Genomic DNA, 19,226 nt, shown 5'->3' on the forward strand with positions numbered 1-19,226 from the left:
ATTGAAAACAATTCAAACGGTAGCTATAGATGTCCAATTTAAAATACGAATTTGAGGGTCAAGCTTGAACCTTATGCATTTTCTTCACATGATTATATACGATACAATAGTTTGTGGCTGAACCCTTAAACTTAAATAAGATAAACTGGTCAATTAATTGAAGAGCAGAAACCTCAGTTTGCATAGGGTTTAACCTTATTTGTTAACACTTGATTCCATCTAAAGTATTAGGCAATGCCGCAGTGACCCCTTTTGCGATGGGAAGAGGACTTACCTATTGAGACGTACTGGTTGTGTTGCAGTTGGGGAACACTGTTCTCTGGGCCTGAACTTGTGAGTATAAGGCCTCTGTGAACAGATAAAAGGACCTTAGTGCATCCTAGAAATGTGTCCCTGTAAACCAAATAATTCAATGCATTCTGAAATGTCATCAATTACATTGGATGTAAATCAAGTTTGTTTGAGTAAAAAAAGAAATACATTATGTTTGAAAACTCTTGATACAAATGAGATATACACAAAACACTTCATACAAACATACAAACATAGACTACTATATACTGAACACTAGAAGCATACATTTTTCATCCATCTGAAATCAATATTTATTAAGTGCACTTCAACAGCAAGACAAATCAGTATGCACCCCCCCCTTTGCCATTTCAAGGCAATTATGAATATTAACGATAACAGATTGATTTTATTAAGTTAGCAGCCATGATAGAGATTTATTAATATATGAAAAGCACAAACTATTTTAATTGAAATTTGAAGTAGACAAGAGATGTGTTCTTCAGAAACACAATGCTCCTTATTGTGCTGCTTTGAAATAAAATTTCAATATATCATTTGGCAGGTTTAGAAATTATTTCCCTTTTAAAGCTTATTTCTTCCCTTGGATTGTATTTTTTTACTTTTGACCTTAGAGGATGACCTTGACCTTTTACCACTCAAAATGTGCAACTTCATGAGATACACATGCATGTCAAATATCAAGTTGCTAGCTTCAATATTGCAAAAGTTATGGCCAATGTTGAAGTTTTCGGACGGACGGACAGACTGACTGACGGACAGTTCAACTGCTATATGCCACCCTACCGGGGGCATAAAAACTGAACATTATACATAGTAAATGACAGTACCAATGTACCTTATGGATGAGGTAATCTTGGCCCCACAGCAGGAGAGTTTGGAGCCCAAGAATTAGACTGGCTTCATCATGCAGATAGGACATGTTGAGCATTTGCCTCAAGGTCCTGGGCCTGGAAGTGTTGCTGGGCATCTGGAACCAGCTGACCAGAGATTCTGTTTTTCAGCAGGGTACCGATCTATGATTGCTAGGAACTAGCTCTTAAAACAAAATTCGTCAATTTAAATAAATATTGAAAATCAATGAAGATAATAATTTTATAATGTGCTGAAGGCATTAAATAATTGTTTTACTTAAATTTAATACAATTTAATAATTAAAGTGGATTTTTTTTATTGCAAGGAGAAACTGTTGTTCAAGGGCTAAATTTCAGCAGAAAAATAGACAAAACTATGCCCTGACCTTTGATTAAAACTGATATCAGATTAACTTTTATTTGCTATTTATTTACCAAGTTTGATACATTTAAAAGCAGAGAATTCACATTTTAAGTTAGGAACTATTCTTCAATGAGGCAGAAAAAGGACTGACGTTAAGTGAACTATATGAGCCTCATTCTCAGATAAATAGGACTTAATTAATGTGCAGTCTGCACAGGCTAATCTGGGATGACAATTTAATAGGACTCAATGTATGTGCAGTCTGCACAGGCTAATCTGGGATGACACATTAATAGGACTTAATGTATGTGCAGTCTGCACATGCTAATCTGGGATGACACTTTAATAGGTCTTAATGTATGTGCAGTCTGCACAGGCTAATCTGGGATGACACTTTAATAGGACTTAATGTATGTGCAGTCTGCACAGGGTAATCTGGGATGACACTTTAATAGGTCTTAATGTATGTGCAGTCTGCACAGGCTAATCTGGGATGACACTTTTATAGGACTTAATGTATGTGCAGTCTGCACAGGCTAATCTGGGATGACACTTTAATAGGGCTTAATGTATGTGCAGTCTGCACAGGGTAATCTGGGATGACACTTTAATAGGTCTTAATGTATGTGCAGTCTGCACAGGCTAATCTGGGATGACACTTTAATAGGTCTTAATGTATGCGCAGTCTGCACAGGCTAATCTGGGATGACACTTTAATAGGTCTTAATGTATGTGCAGTCTGCACAGGATAATCTGGGATGACACTTTAATAGGTCTTAATGTATGTGCAGTCTGCACAGGCTAATCTGGGATGACACTTTAATAGGGCTTAATGTATGTGCAGTCTGCACAGGGTAATCTGAGATGACACTTTAATAGGACTTGATGTATGCGCAGTCTGCACAGGCTAATATAGGATGATACTTAATATAAAGAAGTGAAACTCCAGCGTCTGGAGCAGTATTGCATTCTCATTATATACAATTGATTGGTCCTTTATTTAAGACAAGTGACCAATTGCCTAAAACAATACGAAACAGCCTAATACAAAACAACATACACACATATAAGAATAAAGCTGGGAACTGTCAGTGCAAAGAATTGAGGGTTTAAACCAGTATTGAATCGCTCAACCTCACACTTGGCCCAGCAATATTCATGATATATATAAGTGTATATAAAATTAACCTCATAGCATTGTAACTCAAATTAAAGTATCATAAAAGGGAATTTAAGGGCATTCAATTTCATTACCATTTAGTTACTCAATGGTAGGAAAGAGACCAGAGCAACAGAGTTTTTTTGAGGAAACGACGATGAAATGAAATTACCAACAAGAATCAACTACATTCCTTATTTTTAGAAAAAAGATTCAAGAATATAGCATTGTAAAGTTAATATTTTAGATATATAAAGCACATACATTAAGCCCCATACCACAGAGCATCGCTCAAATAATACCTGTTGTTCTTGTTGCTGCTGCCTCTGCGACCAGGCAAAAGAAAGAGAGTCCCGACGACAAAGTCACCACCCCAAACCCGGGAATTCCCGACTACTGTTGTTGAATGGCGTCAATCGCATACTGCTCTTCAGGCATAAGGTTCACATTATTGGAAAGCAATATATCGAATTCAGTCACATTAACAGACTAGTCTCGCAACGCCTGCTCTATCTGTTGGATCAGATCGTTTACGTTCGAGCGATTCGTACAGAACAATTTGTTGATGCCAAGCATCTAATTGTTGCTAAGCAACATCAAACCTTGGACGGAAGTCAAACTCACCAAGGCTCCGCTGTTGGAAGAGTTGATAGGAGGCGTGCTAGGCTGACGCAAGACATCTTCGTGCTGAATTTCTTCAGCAAGTTGTAGTATTTGTGCCCGAATGGAGTCAGGATTGTTTTTGACTTTCACTTCAATGATGTTTTCATCTTGATGGCTAATAATGTTTGCTGAAATGGCAAGCAAACTAAATTCAGATTTTTTAGTGACAAATGAATATGCGTTGCAACATTTTTTTTTCCATACCTGCTTTTTTAGTGACAAACATTGCGTCTTTAATTGATATTGAGGATATCGCAATTAATTTTTTACCAATTATAACTCAGAATAGCGTTGTATCAATGTGTTACGCGCACCAACGTTAAATTGAAATGTAGGGGGTTTTAAACGGCGAAGAATATATGGTAAAGTACAGTTTGTAGCAAGGTGTAATATTAATCAAAAACAGGCATAACTTAAGCGATTTTAAGTGTGAGACTGTACACCTTTTAATAAGCATGTATGCAACTTTAAATGCATTTCTTTACAACTTACATAACTTTAAATGTAAGACTACATAGTTCTCAGCAACTGTAAATGTGAGACAATACAACTTTAAATGTGACACTATACAATTTAAAATTTGAGACTGTGCATCTTTAAATGTGAGAGTAAATGACTTAAAAAGTGAGACTGAACAAATTTAAATGTGAGACAATACAATTCTAAATGTGACAATACACAACTTAAAATGTCAGATTGTACACCTTTAAATGTGATAGTATATTATATAACTTAAATACGTGAGACTAAACAACTTTAATGTAAGACAATACAACTGTATTACATATCATAAGAAACAATTGTTGTGAGTTGAATACATGACTGTACTGTAAGTGTATGAGTACTTGAGTTTACACGTTTTGTCGATGGATAAGCCAGAAATGTAGAAATACAGATGACCCTCTATGGTGAAGTCTGTCTATCTTGCTACCAGTGGTCATTATACTCAGTAACTATAACCTATTCTGGTTAAACGTATTAGCTGTATGCGATATGGAATTGATATTTGTTGATTTCTTCATTTTCTTTGATGTCCTCGTTTTTGTAGGACAGATATTAGATTTAAAGTTTCAAACCTATAAGCAATATAGTGCTATTGTTTTGCAAACATCTGGGCTCTACTTTAATTAATCATATCCCCTATATGTGACATAAACAATTTTTAAAACACAACAACTTCAAAATAGTAATAAATCTTAGTGAACTAAGCAAATAAAGCCAGTTATTTTTATAAAAGACTTTAAAATTCGCTAGAACTATAGTGGCTAGCTCTGTGCAGAGTTTATTTTAACCGTGTTTGGAATTGGGCCAAAATGGGAAAAAATCGTGCTGTTTTGATTTTAATTGGAAACATGGGTTGTTGTTTTTTGCTAACAAATATTTAAACATTGAGATTAAGTGCTATCAAGATTAATTGCACTAAGGTTCAACTTATAGAGCTGCATAAGAAACTTAACTCAATGTTGCAACATGTTAAACAAATACATTTGTGGGCAAACCTTGAATTTAGAATATAAGCCAGTACTTAAGTAAAAGTATGAACTTATTGAGACTAGGAATGATGCCGACTTTCGGCCCCAAATTAAACAAAATAAATTACACTGTAAGGTCTTACCTGAAGCTCAAGAAGCTGAGATAACATGATGGCCTCGCTGTGAGTGCTATGGTCAAGTTTGAGGTCTCATTAATGTCGTTCAGAGTCCTTACTGGATCACACAACGAAACTGCTGTCATTTTCTAAGCCTTTTCTGGCGTTGATTCTATGTGCTTTGGGCTTGGAGTGCAAAGCGCTCGTAACAAAACCCGACGTGTTTACTTTTAGCACCTTGTATACAATATTGGGCGGAATTCACATTTTAGGCAAACCCCATGGGTGTATCATGCTCTGGGTGTTCACAATGAAGTAGTTACTGCCTTTCTTTGTCAGCAACAGCATCAAAAGCGCGTTTGTAAATCTACTACTGTCCAAACTATAGACAGCAAAAGTATTCTGCTTGGAAAGCTTACTCATGTGAATTAATCGCTTCAATTGTAAAAATTTCCTTGATTTTTTCCCGATCCTCGCTGAATTTATGTTTGTCCCATAAAGAATGGAACAAATTAATCAACTTTTTATTCTTCGTGATATTCGTTGTGATGTCATACGGCAAGAACTGACTGTTAGTGTTACCATAACTACTTCTATAACTCATTGTGTCTGTCCCACTCTGGCACTCGAGCTCAACAAAACTACTCAGTCTTGAGTGTTGAAAACTCGACACAGACATTGCGGTTGTTGAGTACAGCGCTTGAATTTAACTATGATGACCCTTTGAGGCCAGAGGTCAGGGTGGAGGAGCTAGGGGTCAGGGGGGGGGGGGGGGCAAGGATCGTCCTGGACTGGGGATTCTTCAGGCAGCCTGGTGCTGTTCCTGGTCAAACTTGATATCAATGCTGGTTCTCTCCTGAAAACAACAACAGCACAGTGGGTGGTATGAACTAGTAACAAATGTTAATACTACAATCTATAACAAACTATGCCTTTTGATTGGATGTGAAGGTTTTCAACAGCAAAACTTTATTCTAATGAATTTCTAATCTGGGATTTGATTGGTTCCTTGTAATCAATAGCACAAACATTAATATAAACAAGAGGCTCTGTCACCATAGGATGACTTATGCCCCCTATAAACGCTTGATAGAAGTAATGAGCTTTTTTCGAAACCTAAACGCAGATTTCGAAACCTTAACGCGAACCCTAAGTCCAAGGTCAATGTCACAGGGGTCAAAATTTGTGTGCGTATGGAAAGGTCTTGTCCGTATACACATGCATACCAAATATGAAGATTATATCTCAAGGGACATAGAAGTCATGAGCATTTTTCGAAACCTAAACGCAGATTTCAAAATCTAAACACGGACCCTAACTTCAAGGTCAAGGTCACAGGAGTCAAAATGTTTGTGCGTATGGGAAGGCCTTGTCCATATACACATGGAAGGGGGCATACTTAAACCATTTTGTATTAAAACATTGTTGGCTAATGTTATACTAACCTGTGAATTCAAAATTATCATTTTCACTAAACTTTCAGAGATGTTATTTTATAAGCCAATATGCGGCTCATCAATAATATTAATTTTTGTCCCTTATAAGCATGTGTCGTCCACATAAGCTAATCAGGTACGACACTTTCCGACTAGACTGGATTTTTGTAAAAAGGACACTTCCTTTCAAAGAAAAAAACCTTTGAAGAGGAAAGAGTTGTCCCTATTAGTCTGTGCGGACTGTGCAGACTTATATGGGATAACAATTTGAGCACATGCATTAAGCCCCATTTTACCACAGCACGGGTCATTTATATTTTTTGCCATTTCTTTCCTGCATATTAACAACAAACAAGGGCTGTTTGTAAAACATGCATGCCCCCTATATGGGCCAAAAGTTGTAGTAGCAGCCATTGTGTAAATACGTTTTTGTCACTGTGAATGGTGGTGGTGGTGGTGGTGGTGGTAGCAGCAGAAGAAATAATAGTAGCAGTAGTAGTAGTAGTAGTAGTAGTAGTAGTAGTAGTAGTAGTAGTAGAAGTAGTAGTAGTAGTAGTAGTAAAAGTAGAAGTAGTAGTAGTAGTAGTAGAAGTAGTAGTAGTAGTAGTAGTAGAAGTAGTAGTAGTAGTAGTAGCAGCAGTAGCAGCAGCAGCAGCTGCAGCAGCAGCAGCTGCAACAGCACTAGTAGTAGTAGTAGTAGTAGTAGTAGTAGTATGCATTACAAAAATGCAGTTAGGCAAATGCTGTAACAATAAATTTAAACTTATTGCATTTGTTTCCCCTGTATATAGGTAGATATAATAGTGTATTACCTCCCCTGTCCTGCTTATATTTGTATTAATCAACAAAATTAAACATTAACACAATATTTAATGTACAAAATATACAAAATATGGGCTGTCCGTTGTAGTGGCAGCCATTGTGTGATACGTTTTTTGTCACTGTGACCTTGACCTTTGACCTAGTGACCTGAAAATCAATATGGGTCATCTGTGAGTCACGATCAATGTACCTATGAAGTGTCATGATCCTAGGCAAAAGCGTTCTTGAGTTATCATCCAAAAACCATTTTACTATTTCGGGTCACCGTGACCTTGACCTTTCACCTTGTGACCTCAAAATCAATAGGGGTCATCTGCGAGTCATGATCAATCTACCTGTGAAGTTTCATGATCCTAGGCATATGCGTTCTTGAGTTATCATCCGAAAACCATTTTACTATTTCGGGTCACCGTGACCTTGACCTTTGACCCAGTGACCTCAAAATCTATAGGGGTCATCTGCCAGTCATGATCAATCTACCCATGCAGTTTCATGATCCTAGGCGTATGCATTCTTGAGTTATCATCCGGAAACCATTTTACTATTTCGGGTCACCGTGACCTTGACCTTTGACCATGTGACCTCAAAATCAATAGGGGGCATCTGTCATGATCAATCTACCCATGAAGTTTCATGATCCTAGGCGTATGCGTTCTTGAGTTATCATTCAAAAACCATTTTACTATTTCAGGTCACCGTGACCTTGACCCTTTGACCTAGTGACCTCAAAATCAATAGGGGTCATCTGCGAGTCGTGATCAATGTACCTATGAAGTTTCATGATCCTAGGCCCAAGCGTTCATGAGTTATTGTCTGACAACCACCTGGTGGACGGACCGACCGACCGACATGAGCAAAGCAAAATACCCCCTCTTCTTCGAAGGAGGGCATAACAAACAGTGGTAGACATAATTAGACAGTAACTAAAGGGCAACAACTTACTGTTTGTGCAGATCTACAGTTCTATCCTTTGTAATTAAACAGTTACTTAAGGTCAACAACTCACTTTTGGTGCAGACCTAGAGTTCTCTCCCTTGTAAGTGTCAGCTAAAATGTCCTTCATGATGCGATCCCCAGACATGGAACAGCAACGTCCCCCAACATCACTGAACTTTGATACGGCTGAGCCTTTCACCAGACAGTCGTCTTCTGTGCTGAGCAGTTGCTGTAACGTTGAGCAAACCAATATAAAATATGTTGGCCCAGTCAGTCTTTTGAACACGTACATTTAATTTAGTAATATATCAGCCATTTTTTTTGTCCAAATTGGATAAAGTACTTTTACCACATCAATCGGGAATAAGGGCTGTTTGTAAAACAGGCATGCCCCCCATATGGGCTCTTCGTTGAAGTGAGAGCCATCGTGTGAATATGTTTTTTGTCACTGTGACCTTGACCTTTGACCTAGTGACCTGAAAATCAATAGGGGTCATCTGCCAGTCATGATCAATGTACCTATGAAGTTTCATGATCCTAGCCATAAGCATTCTTGAGTTATCATTCGTACACCATTTTACTATTTCGGGTCACCGTGACCTTGACCTTTGACCTAGTGACCTGAAAATCAATAGGGGTCATCTGCGAGTCATGATCATTCTTCCTATCAAGTTTCATGATCCTAGGAATAAGTGTTCTTCAGTTATCATCCGGAAACCATTTTACTATTTCGGGTCATCGTGACCTTGACCTTTGACCTAGTGACCTGAAAATCAATAGGGGTCATCTGCTAGTCATGATCAATCTACCTATCAAGTTTCATGATCCTAGACCTAAGCGTTCTTGAGTTATCATCCAGAAACCATTTTATTATTTCGGGTCACTGTGACCTTGACCTTTGACCTAGTGACCTCAAAATCAATAGGGGTCATCTGCGAGTCATGATCAATCTACCTATCAAGTTTCATGATCCTAGGCCTAAGCGTTCTTGAGTTATCATCAAGAAACCATTTTACTATTTCGGGTCATCGTGACCTTGACCTTTGACCTAGTGACCTGAAAATCAATAGGGGTCATCTGCTAGTCATGATCAATCTACCTATCAAGTTTCATGATCCTAGACCTAAGCGTTCTTGAGTTATCATCCAGAAACCATTTTACTATTTCGGGTCACTGTGACCTTGACCTTTGACCTAGTGACCTCAAAATCAATAGGGGTCATCTGCGAGTCCTGATCAATCTACCTATCAAGTTTCATGATCCTAGGCCTAAGCGTTCTTGAGTTATCATCAAGAAACCATTTTACTATTTCGGGTCACCGTGACCTTGACCTTTGACCTAGTGACCTCAAAATCAATAGGGGTCATCTGCGAGTCATGATCAATGTACCTATGAAGTTTCATGATCCTAGGCCCAAGCGTTCTTGAGTTATCGTCTGACAACCACCTGGTGGACGGACCGACAGACCGACATGAGCAAAGCAATATACCCCCTCTTTTTCGAAGGGGGGGATAATAATAAATGTGATTATAAATGACATTTTGAAAATTCTTAGAATTTTTGTTTAATTTGGAAATATTTGGGTTGTTTTAATTACATAAAACTTAATTGCACAAACTTATCAAATTAATATTTTACATGCGTGTTTGCTGACATGTTCAGTTTCAGTGCTCTATTTATTAGTCCACTAGCATACAAGGAAATGCTTTGAACGTGTACTTTATAAAGAAGGAAATAAATGGCTGTTCACAATTTCACATTCACCTAGCTGGGAGTAAAATTCTGTTACAGGCCATTTGCCCTGACCAGCTGGCAAAACTAGTTTACCGTATAATGTACCAAGGAAAAATAGCCCCGCAAGTCATGTCCCTTTCACACGGGTAACTTTTGCAAAAAAAGGTTGAAAAAAAGGGGTTGCCCAATCTGATATTTGCCCAGAGCAAAATTTAAGCCACCAAATAAAACTGGAAACTGGATTTTAACAACCCTTATCTTGTAAACTCATTGATATACGTTGGCAAAAATTATCGGGCATTTCAAAAAATGACTTTGATTTGGACATGTAAATTTGTGGATTTTTTAATTTGGCAGAAAAGGAATTTGCAATGGTTATTTTGTTATGTATGTGAGCTAAATTTGTGTATCAGTAAATTCATGAAATCAACATTTATTAATGTCCCACAAATAATAGCGATTTTAAAATTCATATTCCATTTTTTTGCGAAAAGTGTTTTGTAATGCTAACCTGAGATGACAATTTTCACCTAGAATTGATTTTTGTTTAGAAGAAATTTCCTTTAAACAAAAAACTCCTCAAAAGCAGAAAGTATCGTGCACTGCACAAGCTAATATGTGGATGGAACTAAAAATGCATTAAGACCCCTTTTCCCAGAATGATGCTTACTTTGAATCACATTTTGAAATTCTGTGTTACTGAGGTTTGGACAGCATCCAGCTGAAGAAGGGTCGAGATATTGATCCTAAAGTAAAATAAGTCATTTTATTTTATGTGAAATCATATCATTCTTGTCAACTTCATCTTTAGCATTCTTAATACACAGCCTGGTACACTGTCAAATCATTATTATTAGTGGGACATTATTTTGAGTTGATTTTAAGGGTTGACATATCCACAAAGTTAACACAAACACATTAGAAAATAACTTACACAAATTCCTCATGTATTTTTTCCAAACTGAGAAATCCATGCATCAACTTATGTGTCCATGAAAGTCTGTTTTAACCAGGAAAGTTCATATGGACAAAAATAAATGATTCACAAGTTACAATCAATTACAGAGGATATTTTACCTCATGTAAATTGATACTTTTCTTTCCCACCTCATTTCTTTTTTGCATTCTTAATACATATGAAATGCACAAGCAGGCCTTTTCCTGGCATTTTGATGGGTCTGTTAAACGGAACCATAACCAAACCTTTTTTTTAGATAATTGCCATAAGCTTATTATATCTCAAATACGTTTCAATAAGATCTAAAAACAAAAGCTGTCACCCTAGAATGACTTATGCCCCATATAAAAGCTTGATAGAATTTATAAGCTTTTTTCGAAACCTAAAAGCAGATTTCGAAACCTAAACGCGGACCGGACCCTAAGTTCAAGGTCAAGGTCACAGGGGTCAAAATTTGTGTGCATATGAAGAGGCCTTGTCCATATACACATGCATGCCAAATATGAAATAACTTTCTGAAGGGACATAGAAGTAATGAGCATTTTTCGAAAACCAAAACGCAAAGTTTTACAGACAAACCGCAAACAGTCCGATCACTGTATACCCTCCATTGGGGGCATGAAATGTATAGAACTATCATTATGTGATTTTATTATTATAATTTGAAGTATTAGAAAGTGTAATATAAAATTATTTTTCCAAAATCAATTGATTTTTCATGCGAAAAAATTCACTATCCAAAAAAACAATTTTCCCCCAAAATGGCAAAGAAAACACCTGACAAATAAAGCATCTATTTTACCTTCTACGTATTCAGGTCATTCTTGTCCACCACATCCTCAGCATCTTTGTCCGGACTCAGAAGCGACTGGAGCAGCAGAATAGCTTGATGTATTTCTTGTATGTATACTTAGGATTCACACACATTTATATAAATGTTATTAAAATCAATAACAAATGTTCAACAGCATAAAACAAAGTAAACTAGGAATGGCGCGCCAGAGGCTGACGCGTATCCCCATGCCGCATGTTTGACCCAGGGAAGCCCCAGGGTTGGTTATGGGGCTATGCATAGTTGAGCTTGACTGTTTAGTCATAAATGATATTCAGTATAAATTTGAAGTAAATCTGTGTGGAAATAAAGAAGTTAATGTAAAATAGCCTAAAGAAATGAGTAAAAATCTCTGACCCGGCCCCCACCACAACCCCCATTACTTTTGACCCAGGGGTCAGATCAAAATTCCAAATAATACACTGTCGCACATATGCTCATAGCTACTATGCGTGTAAGGTACGGTTCTAGTGCTAACAGTGTAGGAGAAGATATTGGCCAGGACGGACAGACGGCGGAGATAACCACATAATAGATTTTTGCAATCTAAGCGTGGACCCTAAGTTCAAGGTCAAGGTCACAGGGGTACAAATTTTATATGCGCATGGAAAGGTCTTGTCCAGATTCAGATGCGTACCAAATATGAAAGCAATTTCTGAAGGGACACAGATGTTATGAGCTTTTTTTGAACCACAGTCGCAGATTTCGAAACCTGAACGCGGACCCCCAAGTCCAACAATTTAATGTGCATGTAAAGGTTTTGTCAAGATACACATGTGTACCAAATAAGAAAGCAATATCTGAACGGACACAGTAGGAATGAGCCTTTTGCGAATTGTGGTCGCAGAGTTCAAAACCTGAACCCTGACCTCAAGTTCAAGGTCAAGGTCACAGGGGTCAAAAATGATATGCTCATGGAAAGATGTTGTTCAGATACACATGCATATCAAATATGAAAGCAATTTCTGAAAGGACACTGTAGTTATCAGCACATTTCGAATCGCGGTCATCAGAACATTTTGGTTCAGGGCTAAATTTCGACCAAAAAATAAACTATGCCCTAATTTCTAGGATATAAACATATATCAGATAAACTTTCCTATTTATTAACCAAGTTTAATCAATTTAAAAACAAAGAATACACATTTGATGTTAGGAACTTTTCCTTAATCAGCCAGAAAAAGTACTGATGTTAAGTGAACTATATGGGTTGCATTCTGGGAAAATAGGACTAAATGTATGTGCAGTCTGCACAGGCTTACTATGGAATGATTTTTTAAGCACATACATTAAGCCCCATATCCCAGACCACAGCTAAAATACTACCTGCTGTTCTTCTTGCTGCTGCTGCTGCTGCGACCCTGCCATATGCAGAGATGAAGCGAGTCCCGACACCTAAGTCACCAACCCAAACCCGGGAATTCCCGACAACAACTGTTGTTGAATGGCGTCAATCGCAGACAGCTCTTCTGGTGAGGTTCACATTATTCGAGAGCAACATATTAAGGCCAGTCACATTTACGGACGAGTCAATCAACGCCTGTTCTATCTGTTGGAACAAATTGTTTCAGTTTGAGCGTCTCTACAACTGAAAATGTGAGACTACAATTTAACATGTGAGACTATACAATGTTAAATGTGAGACTGTTTTAAGCTTTAAATCTGAGACACAACAATTTTAAATTTGACACAATATAACATCAAATGTATGACAATACACCTTTAAATCAAAGACTACACAACTTTAAACAAGAGACTGAACAACTTAAAATGTGAGACAATACAACGTTTAAAAATTTGCCACCATACAACTAAACATGAATGACTGTACAACTCAAAATGTTAGACTATACAATTTTAAATGTGAGACTTCTTAAAACATTTAATCTGAGGCTATACACCATTAAATTTGACACCGTACAACTTCAAATGTATGACTATACGCCTTTAAATGTGAGACAATACAACTTTAAACGAGAGTCTAAAAAACTTAAAATGTGAGACCATGGTAAGTAGTGATATTGATTTCTACATTAAATGGCCTCCTTTTGTAGGACAGACCTTCTAGTTACTGGTGTTATCATCAGGATATAAAGCAATTTTGCAAACATCCAGGCTCTGATTGAAATAATAATCATATTAAATTATATGTGAAATAAACACCATATTTTTTTTTTAATAAAACAAACTACTACAAAATTGTAATACAAATTAGTGAAATAAGTAAATTAAGCCATTTGTTTTTAAAAAAGACTTCACATGTGATAAAAATAGGTGCTAGCTCTGTGCTGAGTCTATTATAATCATTTTTGAAATTGGGTCATAGCCTGTTGGATTGGGAAAAACCTGGATATTTTGCCTAAAATTGGAATAATGGGGTTTATTTTTTGCTTACAAATACTTAAAAATCGAAAATCAGTACCATTAAATATAATGTATTAATTTTACAAAAGTTCAATTTATAGAGATGAATCAGGAAATACACTCAATGTTGCAACCTATTAAACACAATGTTTGTTGGAAAACCTTCAATTGGGAATGACAGCCAGCTATTATGGAAAAAATATAGATGTTTGGAGATTAGGGCTGTGGCTGAATTATTGGCCCCAAATTTAACCGAATAACATCTGACGCTCAAGAAGCTGAGACGACATGCTTACCTTGCTGATATTACTAAGGCCCAAGTTCGAGTTCTGACAAACTCGGTTGAGAGTCAAAGTGCGTACTGGACGACATAACAAAACTGCTGTCATTTTTCAAAGCCATCTCTATCCTCGATTCAATACGAGTGCCAAGTGCTCGCAACAAATCTTGGGCGCAACTTGCGTCTGAGGCATGCCCCATTGATGTATTGTGCTCTGGGTGTTCACAGCCGAGTCATTACTGCCTTTCTTCATCAGCAACAGTGTCAAAAGCTTTATGTTCCCTTTGGACAGTTTAAACGCCTGAGAGGACAAACCAAGACGGTCCGTAACGCTACTACTGTCCTAACTATCAACAGCAGAAGTATCTAGCCTACACTTCTTCATTAATCGCTTCAATTGTTCCTTGATTTGTTGTTCCGTTCCTGGCTGCATTTGTGTTTGTCCCATAACGTATGGAACAAGTTATTCAACTTCTTATTCGTCGTGATATTCACAGTGATGTCCAACAGCAAGAACTGACTGTTGATTGAGCATTGCCATAACTACTGATATAACTCCTAGTGTCTGTAACACTCTTCCCACTCAGACACTCAAGCTAAACAAAACTACTCAGGCTCGACAGTGGATAACTTGAGGTGGACATTGCGGTTGATGAGAACAGTGCAAGAAAACTGGATGTGCTCAGAATTTGAGGCTGGAGGTCTTGGGGGAGGAGATATGGATCAGGGTAGGGGAAGGGTTGTCCTGGACTGGGGCTCATGCATGCCAGACTGGTGCTGTTGTTGGGCCAACACAATATCAATGCTGGTGCTCTCCTGAAAAACAACAACAGCACAGTGGGTAATATGAACTTGTAATAAATGTTTATATTACAATCTATTACAAACTATGCTTCTTGGTTGGCTGTGCAGGTTTTCATTAGCAAAACTTCATTCCCTTGAATTTCTTATCTGGCGTTTCATTGGTCCATAGTCCTTTATAGCCTAAACATTAATACAACTAAATCATTTCGTATTAAAACATTAAAAGTGTTGGCTAATGCTATACTAACCTGTAAATTCATAATAATTATTTTCCCTTTACTTGCAGAGATGTAATTTCATAAGCAAATATGCCGCTCATCAATATCTGAAAGTGTCGTCCCAGATTAGCATGTTAAGTCAACATAAGCTAATCAGGGAGGACACTTTCTGACTAGACTGGATTTTCCTAAAGAGGATTATCTGTTCAACCAACACACCTTTGAGAGAAAAATGGTGTCAATGATTAGCCTGTGTGGAATGCACAGGCTAATCTGGTTCAACAATGCATTAAGCTCCATTTTCCAACAGCAGAGCTTATTTATCTTTTTATCAAGTTTTTTTCCATTTAGAAAAATTGATACTCATCTTGTTAAAAATGTCATATATTTTAATTGTTCTAATGCGTTTAATCACTTTACTTTTACTTTGCTTTCACATTTGTTTTATTGTTAATATATGTTTCAATCAATAATGTCTTCCCAAAGTTGAACAATTTTTTTTTCTACTATTCCTTTACAGATCTTTGATTGTTAAATATGTTTTAATTCAAACAGGACAACATTTCCAAAGTAAATCAACATGTAACAAAATTTGAAAGACATAATAAAAAAAACAAAAAAACAAGAGATGTGTTCATCAGAAAAACAATGCCCACTATTGCGCCGCTTTGAAAATTAAAAAAAAAATTGTCCTTTGACCTTGAAGGATGACCTTGACCTTGAACTTCCACTACCACTCAAAATGTCCAGCTTCATGAGAACACCGCTTTGAAAAAAACAATAAAAAAATTTCACCTTGAAGGATGACCGTGACCTTGAACTTCCACCACTCAAATTGTGCAGCTTGATGAGAATGCCGCTTTGAATTTTTTTTACCTTTGACCTTGAAGGATGACCTTGACCTTGAACTTCAACCACTCCAAATGCTCAAAATGTGCAGCTTAATGAGAACACCGCTTTGAAATTATTAAAAAAAAAATTACCTTTGACCTTGAACTTCATCCGCTCAAATGTGCAGCTTCATGAGAATGCCGCTAAATTATATTAATTTTTTGACCTTTGACCTTGAAGGATAACCTTGACCTTAAACTTCCACCACTCAAAATGTGCAGCTTCATGAGATACACATGCATGCCAAATATCAAGTTGCTATCTTCAATATTTAAAAAGTTATGGCCAATGTTAATGTTTTTGGAATGACAGACGCCATATATTTGACATTTTACCTTGAAGGATGACCTTGACCTTCACCTTTCACCACTCAAAATGTTCAGCCCCATGAGATACACATGCATGCCAAATATCAAGTTGTTATCTTCAATATTGAAAAAGTTATGGCCATTAAAGTTTTCAGACGGACAGACTGACTGACATACACACTGACATACACACATACACAAATACTGACACACTGACGGACAGTTCAACTGCTATATGCCACCCTGCATAAAAACATTTGGATTAAGTTTCATCAATATTGAGCAACACATGTGGCGTCTAAAGTGTTACACGTAACAGTAATTTCATATGATTTAAACATATGTGATCTTGTAACAACAAGGCTTGTTGAAGGATTCATGTGACCCAGATGTGAAATTGCCTAGATATTGTCTAGGACCAATAAGACCAAGTTTAATCAATATTTTATCAAACATCAGGCTTCAAGCATAGTAACAAGCTTAACATAGTGTGATCATAATTGCTTTTAGAATTGTGTGCTCAAGTCAGCTAAAGCAGATCTGTAAATGTGTTGCAGCACATATCACTTTTGAGTCTTTTTGGGTCAATTATTGGCCATATGGGAAATTCCTGATACACTCAATAAAACGCAATTTACACCACTTAACTATCATGTGCTTTTGTTAACTATTAAAACTAGAGCTTTGTCAAAGAAGTGACCCCCACATGCGGCATTGAATTGACACAGAATATTTTGCATGTTTTCTTCACAAAAAATAGCAGAAACCATGCTAAATGTTTAAAACGCACTTAGTGACCCCGTGACCTAGTTTTTGACCCGGCATGGCCTATGTTCAAACTTGGCCTAGACATCATTTAGATACAACTTCTGACCAAGTTTGGTGAAGCTCGGATAAAAACTATTTCAATTAGAGAGCGAACACCATGCTCAATGTTTAAACGCACTCAGTGACCCCGTGACCTTGTTTTTTGCCCGGCATGATACATATTCAAACTTGAACTAGACATTGTCTAAATACAACATCTGACCAAGTTTGGTGATGATCGGATGAAAACCACTTGAATTAGAGAGCGGACACTGAATACGGACCGACCAACAGACTGACCGGCAGACAAGCTCAATCCTATATACCCCATAAACTTCGTTTGTGGGGTATAATTATAATCACATAATTTATAGGTTATAATTGGTCATTAAAGTTGATAAACTGATATACAATAAATAATAAAGCAAAAAATCATGTTATGCAAAGCTACAAACATCACTGGCCCCACTTTTGTATCAATGGTAGTTTTAGAACCATAATTACAATTGATGTAGAACCTGTTTTTGAAAATAGTTTAAGAGCCAGATATGTTGGTACCTGCTGATAAATGGCTCGTTTGTTGTTGTTGTTTTTAGTTTTAATATATTTCTAGTTGTTCAATTTAAAATGCAAATTTGAGGGTTAAGCTTGACACTTTCGCATTTTCTTCACTTTTCTATATACTACAGTACAGCCAACGCGGAACAAACGTATTTCGCGAACCGCGGCGGCAAGGCGAAACAAGTCAATGCCGCGTCAGTCGTTGAAGCCGCGTCAGTATGCGGCAGCAAGTCGCATTTCGCTGCGAAGCTTCGCATCTGTCCGTCGAGGCATGCCGCGATCCGCGACATGATGCCGAGTCAATGCGCATCATGAAATAAAAAATATTTTTAAAATTATTAGTTACATGTAGTTAACAAATTTTGAAAGAACAATTATAATAATAATTAAAATCATAATAAATTTATTGTGCGCAGATTGTATTAGCATATACATGTAAGCGTAGTTAATGTGTCTGGCCAATTAAATTTGTTTCCCGCCCGTAGTGTATGTATTTTACACATAAACAAGGTCACGTAATTATGTTTTCGCACGTACAAGTGGTCAAGGCTCCAGCATATGGTGGATTTATAAATTAATTGCATGTTGATTTTGCTATCATATTTAAACTGAGAAAATTAGCAGTTTGAAGCCACATCAATAATCAAGAAGGTGAAGACGTATTTGTTGTTTTGTTAATTATCAGCTTATTATAACTATTGTTTGAATATGCGTATATAAACACGTTTTATTTTGTTCATATTATACAGTGAATATAGCTACTAATTACCCGATAATCCTGTATATTCCAGTTTTAAAGCAAATGCTGGTAAATATTTACGATACACAAACATTCTCCATATTTCCTTTAAAGTATCAAATACATTTTGGCATTTGTTACTATTTAAAGAGATGATGAAATAACACCTAATCGGGGCGTTTTTTTTGCACTGAACACGCGATTTACGCCTGACGTGATGTTCATGTATTTATACAACACAAAATACACCCACACTTTCCAAACGACGTTCTACATGTCTGCATAATTTTTGCGCGCTTTTTATGAAACAAAGGATATTTTAGCACTGTTTATTTGACGCTAGAATTTGCCAAAGGTCGGGTTAGCATTAAAATACATAAGTGTGTTTCGGATTACAAATTTAATAATGATAATTTGATAATCAAACGAAATATTAACAGTTGCGAGTAATTAATTCAACGATAATTTGTAAAAGCGCATTACGTGTCATAGATATTGCTTATTAAAACGTGAAAATAATAATTATGAAAACAGCGTAAATCTTGGTTTCTACGCTACACATACATGTATGTACATGTAGGTGGATATCTTTTCAC

The 19,226-nt window shown here is 36.8% G+C and overlaps 1 protein-coding gene across 1 annotated transcript in view; it reads right to left on the reverse strand.

Moving 5' to 3' along the window:
* The window catches only part of LOC127840126 (uncharacterized), a 58,477-nt gene that overhangs the window by 15,888 nt on the left and 23,363 nt on the right, over positions 1-19,226 (reverse strand). The window contains exons 8-15 of the mRNA XM_052368602.1: positions 14,319-15,118; positions 12,985-13,246; positions 11,629-11,694; positions 8,205-8,363; positions 4,968-5,796; positions 2,992-3,480; positions 1,151-1,350; positions 275-348 (exon numbers count right to left, since the gene is read on the reverse strand). The gene's annotated coding sequence lies outside the window, so the exon portion shown is untranslated. The remainder of the gene's footprint in view (positions 1-274; positions 349-1,150; positions 1,351-2,991; positions 3,481-4,967; positions 5,797-8,204; positions 8,364-11,628; positions 11,695-12,984; positions 13,247-14,318; positions 15,119-19,226) is intronic.

The sequence above is a fragment of the Dreissena polymorpha genome, chromosome 7 (genome assembly GCF_020536995.1).
Source record: "Dreissena polymorpha isolate Duluth1 chromosome 7, UMN_Dpol_1.0, whole genome shotgun sequence".
NCBI classification, from domain to species: domain Eukaryota; kingdom Metazoa; phylum Mollusca; class Bivalvia; order Myida; family Dreissenidae; genus Dreissena; species Dreissena polymorpha.